This window comes from Sciurus vulgaris (assembly GCF_902686455.1).
Source record: "Sciurus vulgaris genome assembly, contig: HiC_scaffold_137_arrow_ctg1, whole genome shotgun sequence".
NCBI lineage: Eukaryota > Metazoa > Chordata > Mammalia > Rodentia > Sciuridae > Sciurus > Sciurus vulgaris.
In genome coordinates, this window is record NW_027632916.1 from 2,364,521 (window position 1) to 2,379,425 (window position 14,905).

A 14,905-nucleotide genomic window follows, 5' to 3' on the forward strand; every position below is an offset into this window, starting at 1 on the left:
GTTCCATTGCACATTTTCTGAGGACTCTCCATACTGTTTTCTAGAGTGGTTACTCTAATTTGCAGTCCCACCAGTGATGTATGAGAATCTTTCTCCCCACATCCTCACCAACATTTATTGTTGCTTGTATTCTTGAGTGTTGCCATTCTGACTGGAGATGAAATCTCACTGTATTCTCAGTTTGCATTTCTCCAATTGCTAAAGATGTCACACAGTTTTTTTCATTTATTTGTTGACCATTTATATTTCTATTTTTGTGAATGGTCTGTTTAGTTCCTTTGCCTATTTATTGCTTGGGCAATTGCATTTTTGGTGTTAATTTTTGAGTTCTTTATATCCTAGAAATTAATGCTATAGCTGTGGGGTAGGTGGCAAAGATTTTGTCCCATTCTGTAGGCTCTCTTGATTGTATCCTTTGCTGTAAAGAAGTTTTTAGTTTGTTATAATTCCATTTATTGATTTTTCATTGTGTTTCTTGTGCATTAGAAGTCTTCCTGTGAAAGTTGGTTTGTAAACCCACATGATTTAGTGTTGGGCCTACATTTTCTTATACTAGATTCAGGGTCACTGTTCTAATGCATAGGTCTTTTATCAACTTTGAGTTGAGTTTTGTATAGGATGAGAGATAGGGCCCCAATTTCATTCCGCTACATGTGGATTTCCAGTTCCCCAGCACCATTTGTTGAAGAGGCTATCTTTACTCCTATGTACATTTATGATGCCTTTGTCTAGTGTGAGATAACCAAATTTATGTGACTTTGTCTCTGTGTTTTCTATTCTGTTCCATTGATCTTCATGTCTACTTTTTTAAAAGCAAATAACATGCTGTTTTTGCTACTATACCTCTGCAGTATAAGTTAACTTCTGGTATTATGATGCTTTCTGCTTCACTTTTCTCACTAAGGATTGCTTTGGCTATTCTGGGCATCTTTTTTTTTTTCCAAATGAATTTCATGTCTGCTTTTTCTGTTTCTATAAAGAATATTGTTGGAGGAGAGGTGAGGCTAAGCATCATGGCAGAAGTGTGTGGCAGAGGGAAGCAGTTCACGTATGATCAGAGGCACAGAGACTCCACTCTCTACATAAAAAATGGATACCCCATAGTCATGCCCCCAGTGAACTACTTCCTCCAGGTACCACTTAGTTAAACCCATCAGGGATTAATGCATTGATTATGTTAAAGTTATAACCCAATCTTTTCTCCTCCAAACCTTCTTGCATTGTTTCCCATATGAGCGTTTTGGGGACACCATATGTAAACCATAACAATGGAATAATTTGAGGAGGATTGGTGTTAGTTCTTCTTTGAAAGTCTGGTAGAACTAGGCTGAGAATCCATCTGGTCCTGAGTTTTTCTTTGTTGGTAGTTTTCTGAAGGTGTCTTTAAACTCATTGCCTGAAATTGATCTGTTTAAATTTTCTGTGTCCCCCAGTTAAATTTGTAGGTCATATGTATCTAGAAATTTGTCTATGTCTTTAAAATGTTCTGTTTCATTGAGTATAAGTTTTCAAAATAGTTTCTGATTATCATCTGTACTTCAGTAGTCTGTCATGATATTTACTTTTTCATTGCAAATTTTAGTAATTTGAGTTTTCTCTTTCTCTTTATTAGCTTGGCTAAAGGTTTATCAATTTTATTTATTTTTCAAAGAAACACCAGTTTGATATGGTGAATTTTTTAAAAAAAATTTTGTCCATTTCAATTTTATTTATTTCAACTCTGATTTTAATTATTTCCTTTCTTCTACTGCTTTTGGTGTTGATTTGTTATTCTTTTTCTAATGCTTTGAGATGTAATGTCAGGTTATTTATTTGGTGACTTTCTTTTCTTTCAATGAATGGTCTCAATACTATGAACTTTTCTCTTAGAACCATCTTCATTGTGCCCCAGAGATTTTGTTATGTTTTATTTCATCATCAATTCTGAAGCTTAATTTTGCTGGGTATAGTTTTCTTGGTTGCCATCCATTTTCTTTCAGAGGTTGATACATATTATTACAAGACCTCCTAGTTTTAAGGGTTTGGGTTGAAAAATCAGCTGAGATCAGAATTGGTCTCCCTCCACATATGACCTGTCATTTCCCTCTAGCAGTCTTAAAAATTTTATCCTTACTTTGTATGTTGGATATTTTCATAATAAATGTGCCTTAGTGAAGGTTTGTTATAATTTTGTATATTTGGAGTCCTGTAAACCTCCTGTGTTTGATTTTTCATTTTTAATCTTTGGAAAATTTTCTAATATTATTTCATTGAAAAGATTGTGCAGGATTTCTGTCTCCTTATTGAAGTGATTTTTCACTTCTTGGATTTTCTCTCTGAATTCACTTCTTAACAATGAACTTTCTAAATTCCTTCTCTGACCTTTCTTCCACTATGATATCATTTTACTCTGTTAATGAGGTAATTTGGTTTGTTTGGGATGATTTGTTCCTTTACTTTTTCATAATCTTTTTAAGTCTATTCCTTTATCTATGTGAATCTGAGGTGGCAGAGCTTCTAACCTATGAATTTAGAGTGTCCCTGGAAATTTTCTATTTTTTTCTTGAGGTATGTATTACACACAAGAGTAGTAGTCAGTGGCTGTCCAAGTCCTCCTTCTCCTTGTGGAGCTAGTGGAGTAGCCCATTGTCAGCTTCCCTTCTTGTTAGTATGAGGTGGGGCAGGTTGGATGTTGTTGTCTTCTCTATTCACAGTAAGGGGTTGCTCTCAAGTTCTGTGAGAGGAATTCCCAGAGGTAAAGATCCTACAGACAGTGCTTGGGTCCAGCTTTGTTCAATGATGTTTGTTCTGAAGCTTTTATATCAGCACACTCTGAAATCCGGCTGCTTCTGATCTACACGAGGAGTCCAGACCCCTGGAGTCTTCCCTGGGTTCTGCTTCTGCAGCAGAGAAGTCAGTCTTTCACCCTGCTGGGCTCACGTACAAAAGGATTGAAGTGAATGTTCACTCCTCTGACCCAAACAATTCCTGGTCCTCCCCAGCTGGTTCTGTGAACCATCAGACTCAAAGGGTAAAAGGCACCCAGGATCTCTAGGGTATGATGTCCTGAATTCCCCTGGATACCACACTCTTCATGCTTAAATTTCACCTGGTTTTCTAGTCACACTTGGGTCATTTGGTGAGCCTCTGCCAGGTCACATTTTAGGAATGAGCTGGAATTACACAGGTCTGGGCACCAGGGTGTTGATGCACACTCTGGCTTCCATAGTACAGCTGGAAATAATAGTGGCTGTCTTGGCTGTGTGGGTTACCAAGAGAAGTACAGTGTTTTTCCCACACAAGAATATATTGTGGCTCACTCACTGAATCACTTTGAGAATGTCTTTGATCACTGATTTCTCCATTTCAAGACACTCCACAGTACCACCTGAAAAGTGGGTTTTCTTAGTCTCCCTGTCCAATTTGCCTGTGATGGATCTGCATGAGGAATTGCTGGCACCAGCAGGGGATTTTTCCTTTTTTTTTATTCTATCCAATTTTCTGAGTGCCTATGTGTTCTGAGAGTGTAGTATTAAATTGCAGTAAGGTTTATTTTGTTATCTACCACAATGAAAAGTTGTTTGTTTGTTTTCCTGGTCCACATCACAGAGCAATTTGGAAAGTATACTTCTCTGCTCTGCCATCTCAAATATAGTAAATTATGGTGAGGTAGTAGATATAATTATTTACACATTGGTGATTAAAACCTAAATATACAACTTAAAACTATTTTTTGCAATCAATATGTATTAATACCCTACAACATTTTTTATATTGATCTGATAACCTCTAATTATTTGCTCCAACAAAATATCTAAGGTTTGGTATATTATAAAGTAAGAGATTTATTTATCTCACATTTTGGAGGCTGAAGATACAAGATAGGACAGCTCCCTTTTTTCAGCCTTTGGGAGGGCCTTCATGCATTACAGTATGGCCGATGACATAATGTTGGAAGTATGTGGGAAAGAAAGGTAGAGAGCAAATGATGAGAAAAGAAGTTGGAAAGATTCAGGGGTGAAGCTCACTTTTTTAAATAAAAATCTTCTTACAGGAACTAACTAGTTTTCTGTGAAAACTACATAAATTCCTTCAGAAGGCAGGGCACCTACTAACATCCATGTCTTAAAAGTCCCATCACCCCTCAAAACTGCCATACTAATGGTGCAGCACATGAACTTTTGGAAACACACTAAAATTACATACCACTAAAGCAACCCAATTTTAGGAATTTATGCTCAAAATTCAAGACTGAATTTTAGATGGAGAGATACTTTTTGTCATGGCACTTTTAAGAGTAAAGCTAATTTCTGCTTAAATATACCTTGAGTGTGATTTTTTGCTTGAACACACACACACCCCTAAACTAGAAAATGTATGTTAATGATTCTTCTCCATATTATGTGATACTGTAAAAATAGTTTGATTGATAAGTCACTTAAAATAGAAGAGTTAAGAAGATTCCAATTATGCCAACACCCCACATGAACAAAGGAAAATGAAAACTTTTGTATTTCCAATTATGGGATACAAATACATATTTTCTTATGGTTTTCACAACTGTCCTAGTAAAACTTTCCTCTGAATTGAAAATGCAATATTTTGATCCACATATACAGTTTAAAGATAAAGTACATTTATTTTAAACAGGTACTAACATGGAGTGTGAAAGGAACAAGGCTTTAGCCATTTCTCCCCTGATTCTGCCCCCTCCCCACACACTACTTTTTAATCTAGATTATTTACTTTATCATTAGTCATTGGTTCAATCAGCCTGTGGGCTTCCACTACTTAAGGGTAGTTCCTCTGCTATGAGTGCTCTTTCTCTTTCTCTCACCCTTAGGGGCAGACATTCTGCTCATCATCACATTAACAATTATGTGCAAATATTTTAAAAAATTCTAATAATTACATAATATTTGTTTTTGCATTTTTATTAAGCATAAAAATCTGTCATTTCATGGATATGCTTACAGCATTTATACTTAAGAAAAATATTAATAGAATTATATTTAACTCTATTACTTTGCTAGGTTTTTGTTTTTTTATCTATTCTAGTTTTTCTCCTTTTCTGCCTGATTTTGAATTAATGAAACATTGTCCATGATTTAATTTTTCCTCCTCTAAATTTTTTCCTTTCAAAATACTTTTATTTAAAATAAAAAATTACAAAAAAAAAAAAAAAAAAAACCCACCACAAACCCTGCCTTTCTTTTAAATCCCATGGCACAGAGCAGTTTGGTTTCCACCCTATTGCATGTGGTCCAGCCTGGTTCTGAATCAGGAGGCTGCTGGGGCTGGGGTCCTGCCAAGGAAGTGGGGTTCTGCCTGGGGGAAGGAGACCAGCCCCTCCCGCTCCCTCAAGGGGCAGATCCTGGGTTTCTAGAGCCACCAGCAGTACACCGCCACTGTCGCCAGGCCCTGCTGTATCTTCCCTGAGGCCCCAGTGGTCACAAGGGGAGCGGGAACTGGAGGAAAAGGCAGAAGAAACATGTGAGCCAGAGGTCAGACTCCCAGAAACAAGAGTCTCGTTAAGGCATTTGGAACAGGTAAATTAATGAAGACCTACCTTCACAGAAGGCTGGGGTAATCAGACACACACACATGCAAGTTTGTAGAACACTGACATGGGAGGAAAGGAGCTCAGTCACTCTCTGGAGCCCCCACCAACACACACAAGAGTTGCATCCAGGGATCCAGCCCACTGAGGCTGCTGTGAGGAAGGGTTCTGCCTCCACCGTAGTTTTAGGACCCCAGAATGATTTCCATGATGTGATCTAGTCCATTCCATTCCCAGGACCCTGGGGCACACAGGTTGTGAGGAGGTTCTGTGGGGGCCAGCACAGGCTCCTTTTCCACTGTAAATGTGTCAATGTCCAGAAAGAAGTCATCTAGGCCAGAGTCCCGTAGGTACTGGGAGCTCAGAGCTTCTAAGAAGACTGGCTTAGGTTGCGGTAGCACTTCATTCTGGAGGCCCCGGGGAGCCACCAGATTCTGAGCACCTTTCATCTCATCCATGGATGTCTCGAGCTCCCTGAGGATAAAGCCAATGGTGGTGGACAGGGAGAAATCTTCTTCGCCCAGGAAGAGGGGCTCGAGGGGCAGGGCAGGTGCTGGAGCCAGGTGAATGGCAGCCTGGAGTTACTGTAAGGTGTTGTGGATGAGGACATGCCTGCAGAGACTGGGTTCCCGGGGGGCCCAGGCTGCGCTGGACTTTGTCTAGGGAGATGCGGAACAGAGCTTGCTGGCAGCTCCACAGGCTTGCTGGACTCCAGTCCCACTTCTCATCCTCTTCTCCTCTTCCAAATATGAGTGTTTCCTCTTCAGACCTCCTACTGTGATGCCCTCGGCTGCCAGGTTCGCAGCGACCACCTCCTGGAAAGCCTACCGAGTTGCCCGCTAAATTTTTATGTGATGTCCCAAGCTAACAATATAAAGTTTTAGTTTCTAATCATACACCTTCAAAATTATTATACTATTTTATGTAAAATGTAAAAACTTTAGTTTTACTTAGTTTTTACTAAAGATTAATTATCTTATAAGCAAATTAAAATGAGGAAATAGGTACTTTAAAATTTGTGTGAACCTATTCAGTTCTTTATGTAGATCTAAGTTTATATCCAATAGTTTTTCCTTCTGACTAAAGAAATTCCCTTAACATTCCATTTAGTTCAGCTCTTCAGGAATAGATATTCTGTTTTAGGGAATATTATTTCACCTTCATTTTGAAAGACAGTTATACTGAATATAGGGTTGTTGGTTTTTTTTTTTTTATTTTGCTTTTTAAAGTTTGTTTTTAATACTACAAAAATGCTACTGTGTCTTTTATTTTGCATATTTTCTAACTAGAGTTGTGCTCTGTTCTTGGTATTTCTGTGTAGAGTGTGTCTTCTTCCTCCAGCTCTCTTCAAATATTTCCCTTCATCTCTGCCTTGTTACTCATTGAATAATATGCATATGAGAATTTTCTCTCCTAGGAGAATTTTCTTCCCTTTGGGTTCTCTGAAATTCTGAGATTGGTGATTTCATTTTTCTTCCTTTTTTTTTTAATCCTCAACCATTTTGCTTCTGTACCTTCTCTCCTCTGATATTCTCAATGGAAGAACATATTTTGTATTGTCTACCACTTCTGACTTCTTTTAAGCTAATTTTTCTTTCTGTGCTTACATTTAGGTTAAGTTTCCTTGTTCTGTTTTCAAGTTCACTTACATTTTTTTCTTAACTTGAATCTAAAAATAAAGTTATAAAAAAGAATTCATCTCTAATGCTGTATTTTGTTTCTAACATTTCCATTAGATTATTTTTGGAACTTTCATTTATTGCTGAACTTTTAAATTATCATTTTTAGTGGTTTTCCAATCTTTAGCTAGATGTTTTTGATAAATTAGTCATCAATTTAAAATTGTTTTCCCTGAAAGTGATCTTTAAATCTGATAGTTCTGTTTTGTCTGTTAACAGGGGATGTTTCCTCCTTCCCTTTCCCACTCCTTCCTCTGTTCCTTTATTCCTTTCTCCCTTCTTCTGTCCCTACCTCCCTCCCTCCCTTCCTCCTTTCTTTGCCTTCCTTCCAGATGCCATGTGTATAGGAAAATGATGTCTATAGTGTTTTGCATGAGGAAATGAGCATACCTGGCTTCTGTTAAAACAGTAGTAAATGTGTGTGTGTGTGTGTGTGTGTGTGTGTGTGTGTGCATGTGTGTACTCCTGTCTATCTTTGTCTCACTAAAGGCTTCATATTTTCTAGCTATACCTTGCAATTATAGTGAGGGTTGGAGAGTTCAGAGGGGTTTTCTCAACCTGTATATTCTTTGTTTTTTGTCTTCCCAATGTGAAGGAAGGAATCTCTATTATCTTGTCCTGAATCCAATAGTAGACTGTTGTGACTTTATGACCATATTTTCCCCTTTGGAATAGACTATTTTTAGAGCAGTTTTAAATTTCAAGAAAGGTTAGAAAGCATTAAGAATTGGATACATGTCTCTCTTTCACTCTCTCTCATGCACAACACATACATAGTTTCCCCTATTATTATGATTACTGTAAAACATCTGTTGAAACTGATGAAAGAATAATGGCACTTAATGCACTCTTTTGTGGTACTTTCTTGGATTTTGACAAATGTGATAAGAAACCCATCATGATAGTGTCAAGAGGCATTACATAGCCTAGTAATCCATAGGTTCTTCCTATCTCCCTTCCTTCTGTCTCCCTTCTCAAAATTCTGGCAACCATTGATATTTTTACTGTCTGCATAGTTTTGCCTTCTTTAGAATGTCACATTATTTGTAATAATACAGTATAGAGCCTTTCCATATTTGGTTCTTTGAGAAATAGTCATTAAGGATTTCTCTTCATAACTTTTGATGGCTTGATAGTTCATGTTTTTATGACCATTAATAATCCCTTGAATGGCTATACCAGTTTGCTCATCCATTCATCTGTTGAGATCTATCTTTATTGCTCATACAGATTTCAATTCAAAAACTCCTCCATCCTGAGCCTCCAGCCATTAATGAATCACATTTTGACAGTCCTCAGGGGTACTATCCCCAGTTGGTTCCTATTCCTAATCTTCTGTCCTGGGAAACATGCCTCTCTCTATTCACCTGCCCTATTCCCCTCCGCAGCCCCCTCCCCCATTCAGGACCATGATTTGTCCTGTGACCTCTTATTTCTGATAAGAGATAAAAAGAGTTGGTGATTTTTAGTTGGCTTAGCTTTTGTTTTTAAGTCTGTTGGTGTTTTATTGGAAGATGGGAGATTTTTTGTTATCCTGGCCCATCCACAGATTTCATAATTCCCTGTAATTATGAATTCTCATCTTTAATTCTCCTTAAAGATGAGACTCATTTCTTTCTCTCTTCCAAAGGGCAAACAAACTGCCAGGTTTTTGGTCATTTGGGGAGACAGTTTCCTGCTTCAACATTTCTGATGATGCTAAACCCATAAAAGCAGTTGATCTTTTGTCACAGAATTTCTTGTTCCTTTGTATGTTTAAAGTGATTTTTCTTTCATCTCCCAGAAACTATGGATATATATTTGCATCTTTAGCATGACAAAATTTTCTGTGTCTCCTCTTAAGGCTTAAGTTGTTTGCTGTATAGAGGAGAAGAGCAGGGGAGGATGGGCTTCATGCCTTTCTGACAAGGTTGGTTAATCGTTACAGGAGACTTTCTCTGGATCACAGATCTGCTTTCTAATGTTCTCGTGAGTACCCACCAAAGGATCAGAGGAAGAGACTGAGTGAGGGTGAATTCTTTTTGTGTTCCAAGGATTTCCTATCATGTTAGCAAAGAGAAAGACAACAGCAATTTACTAAAATGTAACTGCTTTCTTTCTACCTAAACATAGGGCATCCACTCTTTTCTCCCATGCTTTGTCTCAGGTTTTCTACTCTGTAATCCTGCCTCTCCATAAACTTCAGGTCTCTCGGTTGGCCTGCAGTCTAGCTTCTCATGGTTTCAAAATATGTTGTGATTTTGCAGCATACCCAGCTTTGTGTTTTTGTTCTTGTGGTTGTTATCATCGGCATCATACAGACTTTCTTTCTACCTTCCTAGACAGAAGTAGAATCCAGGCTATATTTTAGAGTCTAATTTGAGTTTTAATTATGGGAGCCTCACCCAGTAGTGTGCTCAGTAATGTCTCTGGTTTATTTATTCTGACAATATAAAGTGAAAATGCTTTATACTTTTTACCTGTATGTAAAAAAAAAAGATATAATGTGACCTACAGAAATAACTACAGTAAGTTATGGGACTAAAAACAGAAAGAAATTCATAAATTCAGAAAGAAAGGATAATGAGGTGAAGAATATCATAAGGTCTTGTATAATTGTTATAGATGGAAGAGCAAATAATGTATCCTCAAGAGAAGAACAAATCATTTACTCAGGAAAAGAACACAGAGGTTTGGAGGGAAATTTCTCCCTTGAGTCATCATAAAAGAAGAAAATTGGAGTACAGTATACAACACCCGAAACATCATCCCAATAATAAATATAAGCTTTAGGTGTTTATAGGTTTCTTATATGTTTCTCTATGGAAATTGAGGCCATAATGCCAAAATTAGTAAAAGTAGCATACAAAGGAAACACAAAAGTACCCCTCAAATACAAATAAGTATTTCTCTTTCTTGATCTTTGAATAAGATAAAAGATATAGATAATAATGGAGTAGAGGTTGTATGGACCATATGTCCTTCAAGTAGTGCTCTAAGACTCTATAAATATTGGTTTCCAAACTGAAATATTGGTTAATGTTGGAAATAAATATGTATTATTACATATATATGTATACATATATATATGTATACACACACACACATATAGTCTCATATATATCAAAAACCCAGAAGAGAATGTAGTGTTTTATAATAACCACTAGAAGAAATATTAAAATATGCTTTGGTGAATTAAAGCACTTTAAAGAATTAGGAACTGTGAATATATGATCAATCCCATTTTGCATTATTGGGATGATGATAAAGTATATGTGTAGTGTACAGGACTCCTTGCAACACTGAAAATGAGAGTTGAAGATCTGTGAACTTTTACACTGGTATTGTGAAAACTATAGGCCACACTGTCTGAAAACTTTTTATTATCTGCAAATTTATTGATTCTTACTGGTCTTCAAATATGGGTAATTGTAACCAAGTCCCTTTTGTAATTTTAGTAATATAGCTTTGTGTGTTTTCTATGTCTTACTAATGCAACTGGGAGTTTCCATACAAGACAATGGGTGTTAGTATATTTAAAGTACACATGCACTTCCCTATTCAAGGTAAGAAAACAGAGTTTTACTTGATGTAAATGGACTGGAATAAACCCTTCTGTATAGTTACAACATCAGGCAGATTAAACACATTTGAACCATTAACTGTTAGGTAACAGTTTCCCTAGGCAAACTGTTACCTCTTTGAGTCTCAGTCTTATTATCTAGAAACACAGCATCTAAGGATTGTAAAGTTTTTTAGTTTTCTCTAATTGTTTTTCTTCATAAACTTGCACTTACAAAATAAATTTAGTAATAGCTATTATTAGATCATGAGAATGCATAAGAATTTTGATAAAATGTAATATCCTCCCTCTAAAATTGAAAATCTTAAGACCTTCAGGGGTTTGTTGAGCACATTCTGCAAATTAAAATTAAAATTATTTTTAGCTTAATGAAACAATTTATATAATATAGCAGTATTTATATAAAATGTCATTTAATTTCTACAAGGCAGGATATTTCATTACAGAGAACAACATGTAATCCATATGCTAATATGCAGGATATTAGGAAGAGAATTATCATTTGGAGACAGTTATGCAAATATCGTATAATATATCACTGCACTTTAAAATTGAACATACAAAAAAATTACACAGTAGCACTTAACCACTTTAACACACACTTTTCAGTTCTTTAGTTCAAGAAATATTTAAAAAGTGCTTAGTATGTGCTAAGAACTATCCCAGATAATGAGGATACCCAGTGACCAAAATGACAAATACACTTACCCAACATGGGTGAGGCCCTGGGCTCCATCCCCAAGTGCAGCCAAAAAAAACAAGCAAAAACAAAAATAAAAAGGCAAACGAAAACATACTCTAGGGTGTATAATGGGAGTGGGGGACTGGGAGAGGTGGAAGGGCAGACGGAAGAGAGGAACTAAATAGCTTGCCAGCAGTACAGGGACAGGGTGAGCAGCAGGACCATGGTCTGCCTTAATGATGAGGTTGTATTTGAACAGAGATCTAAAGAGAAAAGAGCTCTGTCCCTCAGAGGGAACAATACACTAACACAGAAACTTGCTTGGTAACCAGTTAGAGGAGGCTAAAAGTGAGATGTAAGAAATGAGAATCAGTCAGATGTGTGTGTGTGTGTGTGTGTGTGTGTGTGTGTGTGTGTGTGTGGGTGAGGGTGTGTTCATGTGTGAGGAAGGGTGCAAGGTTCTGTGTAGAGGGCTGTTGTCATGAGTACCTTGAAATCCTCTGAGGAGAAATGAAAAATCATCAGAAGATTGGGTGCAGGGAAGGGACACAATCATGGATATTTAACAGAATCACTATGTCTGTTATATTGAGAAAAGACTGAGGCAAGGGGTGGCAAAAGTGGGGAACCAAATTATACACATGTTGCAAATAAAAAGTTCGGAATAAGTGACCCACAATGAATCTGGTGGGAAAACATTGGTTTCTGGTTGTATTTCAAAGGTAGCATCAAATGAATTTGATAATAGAGAGATGAGAAAGACAGAAGCCAAAAGTGATCTTAGATTTCTCACCTGAGCATCTAGAAGGTTGAAGTTGCATTAGCTCAAATGAGAAAGAACATGGAAGAGGGTTTTTTTGAAATAAGGAACGCTTTGTAAATCCAATCATGGTTTTAATTTTCTATACTATGGGCAAATATTTTTGAAAGAAAAATTGAATGTTTTCATTGCCTTCTTGGTTGGGATGTTTTATGATATTTTTTTAATTGTTAGGCACTATAATGATATGTAATCAAACCATCTGAATAGTGTGAAAATTCTTCCTTAGCATGAAATTCATTCAGGTTTAGATTTTCTTGTATTTTCACTGGGACAATAATAAGCTTTCAATCAATTAAAGTGCTACTGAACTATTTCAAATTCAGTTTAAATGAAGTATTTATATTTTTAACAAAATTTATCATTAACCATTTACTAGCTGACATATGCCTTTTGATTAAAAAATCAAAAAGTAGGAGATATATAAAAGAATATTTTTCAGTTACTCCTCTGAAAGGGTATTAATATCCAAATTATATAAGGAACCCAAAAAACTTGAAAAAAAATCTCTCAAATACCCCAATCAATAAAATGGGCAAATGATCTAAACAGACATTTCTCAGAAGAAGAAATGCAAATAGTCAACAAATACATGATAAAATTTAAACATCCTTAATGATCAGGGAAATGCATATCTCAGCTACACTGAAATCTTATCTCTCTCCAATTGGAATGGCAGTCATAACGAACACAAATGTCAGTCATTGCTGGCAAGGACTTGGAGAAAATGCAAATTTATACATTGTTGGTGGGACTGCAAATTAGTATGACCACCTTGGAAAGCTGTATGGAGATTCCTCAAATGGCTAGGAACCTCCATATAACCTAACTATCCCACTGTTCAATATTTAACCTAGAAAACTAAATCAACAAACTATGGTGATACATATATATTGATGTTCATAGTAGTGCAAGTAACAACAGGCAAGTTACAGAATCAGACAAACTGCCTGTAAACAAAAGAATGAATAAAAAAAATGTGATGTATAGAGTGGGGTTTTACTCAGGTGTAAAGAAGAATTAAATTATGTCATTTGCTGGTAAATGGATGGACCTGGAGAACATCATGCTAAGTAAAATTAGCCCGACTCAGAAAGTCAAGCATCAAATGTCTTCTAAGTGGAAGCTAAAGAAAAAATTGTAATTGCATTTGGTTCAAGTTGACTATTCTAATTTTGTATCTTGTGAAGATTAGTGAGGGCTCCAGAGCCAATTTAAATATTGGTACTATATAGTAGGAATGACACCGTGAGCAAATTAGCTTAAATTCTGTGTGTATCAATTCCCTTATCTGTAAAATTTTGGAATAATATTTGTATCTATTTCAGCATTATAAAATAATGCAAATTATATAAAACATGAGAAGTCTTGTATGGTATGTGGCACATTGTAATAATATAATAAACATTATTATTATTAATAATATAAACTATTGACAATAATGTTAGGATCAAGGGCAAAGTGCTAGGGTACTTCTTTCAGAGAGAACACAAGTCAAGTATTTTGAGACTATCAACTTAAACTGATCTTTAATCAGTTTATATTTAAAGTCCATTATAAAAACCTTCAAGATGATAAGTTAAATATTCATAATTATCAATTTTTAGTTATAAGAAATTATAATCTCTAAACTTAACCATTTATCATTTTTCAAATACTGGTGTGAAGAAAAATCAAGATAGACTACAGTGATTTAAAACATGTATCTCAGTTGGGCATGGTGGCCCACAACTGTAATCTCAGTGGCTCAGGAGACCGAGGCAGGAGGATCAGGAATTCCAAGCCAGCCTCAGCAAACTCAACATGCTAAGTAATTCGGATTAACCCTCTCTCTAAATAAAATACAAAGTAAGACTGGGGATGTGATTCAGTGGTCAAGTGCTTCTGAGTTCAATCCCCAGTACCAAAAAAAAAAAAAAATCTCTATCACAGAAGACAATTTTGACTGTTCAAGAAATTCCTTTATCAGAATGTTGGCAGAATAGGAGATAAATACATTACTATGCTATTCCTGTGTATTGCCTCAAAAATAGCAATATGATAAAAATAAAATGTTAAAATGATAATCAGCCAGGTGTGGTGGTGCAGGCCTGAAATCCCAGTGGATCCAGAGACTGAGGCAGGAGGATTGGGAGTTCACAGCCAGACTCAGCAAAATTGAGACACTAAGCTACTCAGTGAGACACTGTCTCTATATAAAATACAAAATAGGTTTGGGGATGTGGCTCAGTTGTTGAGTGCCCCTGAGTTCAATCCCCAGTAAACCCCCCAAAAATAATAACCAAAGTACAATGGGAAAAAAGAAGCATTTTAGACCCTTCTTCTTTTATTAATAAGGAATATCAAAGATATATTAATTAGAAAGTCTACTGAAGAACAAATATGTATAGCACTTGTAATATTCAATCAGAAGAACTAAAATTCAGAGGTAAAATATAACATCTGGAATATTAACTTTAGTGGTAGTAGGATGTATCAAAATATATTTTATTACCAAACTTGAAAAACTCATAACTGACCTCTAAAAATAACAAAAAATAAAAAGATAAATCGATGATTGGTATATATGTCTAGGGCATGTGAAATTTATCCTTATTAATATAACCATGTTCCTAAACCAAGG

At 36.1% G+C, this 14,905-nt stretch overlaps 1 pseudogene across 1 annotated transcript in view; it reads right to left on the reverse strand.

Moving 5' to 3' along the window:
- Positions 1-5,230: 5,230 nt before the first annotated feature.
- Positions 5,231-14,905, reverse strand: part of LOC306652161 (SERTA domain-containing protein 3-like) — a 33,915-nt pseudogene continuing 24,240 nt past the window's right edge. Inside the window, exon 2 of the transcript in view lies at positions 5,231-6,363. The product of the transcript in view is annotated as an SERTA domain-containing protein 3-like (transcript). The remainder of the gene's footprint in view (positions 6,364-14,905) is intronic.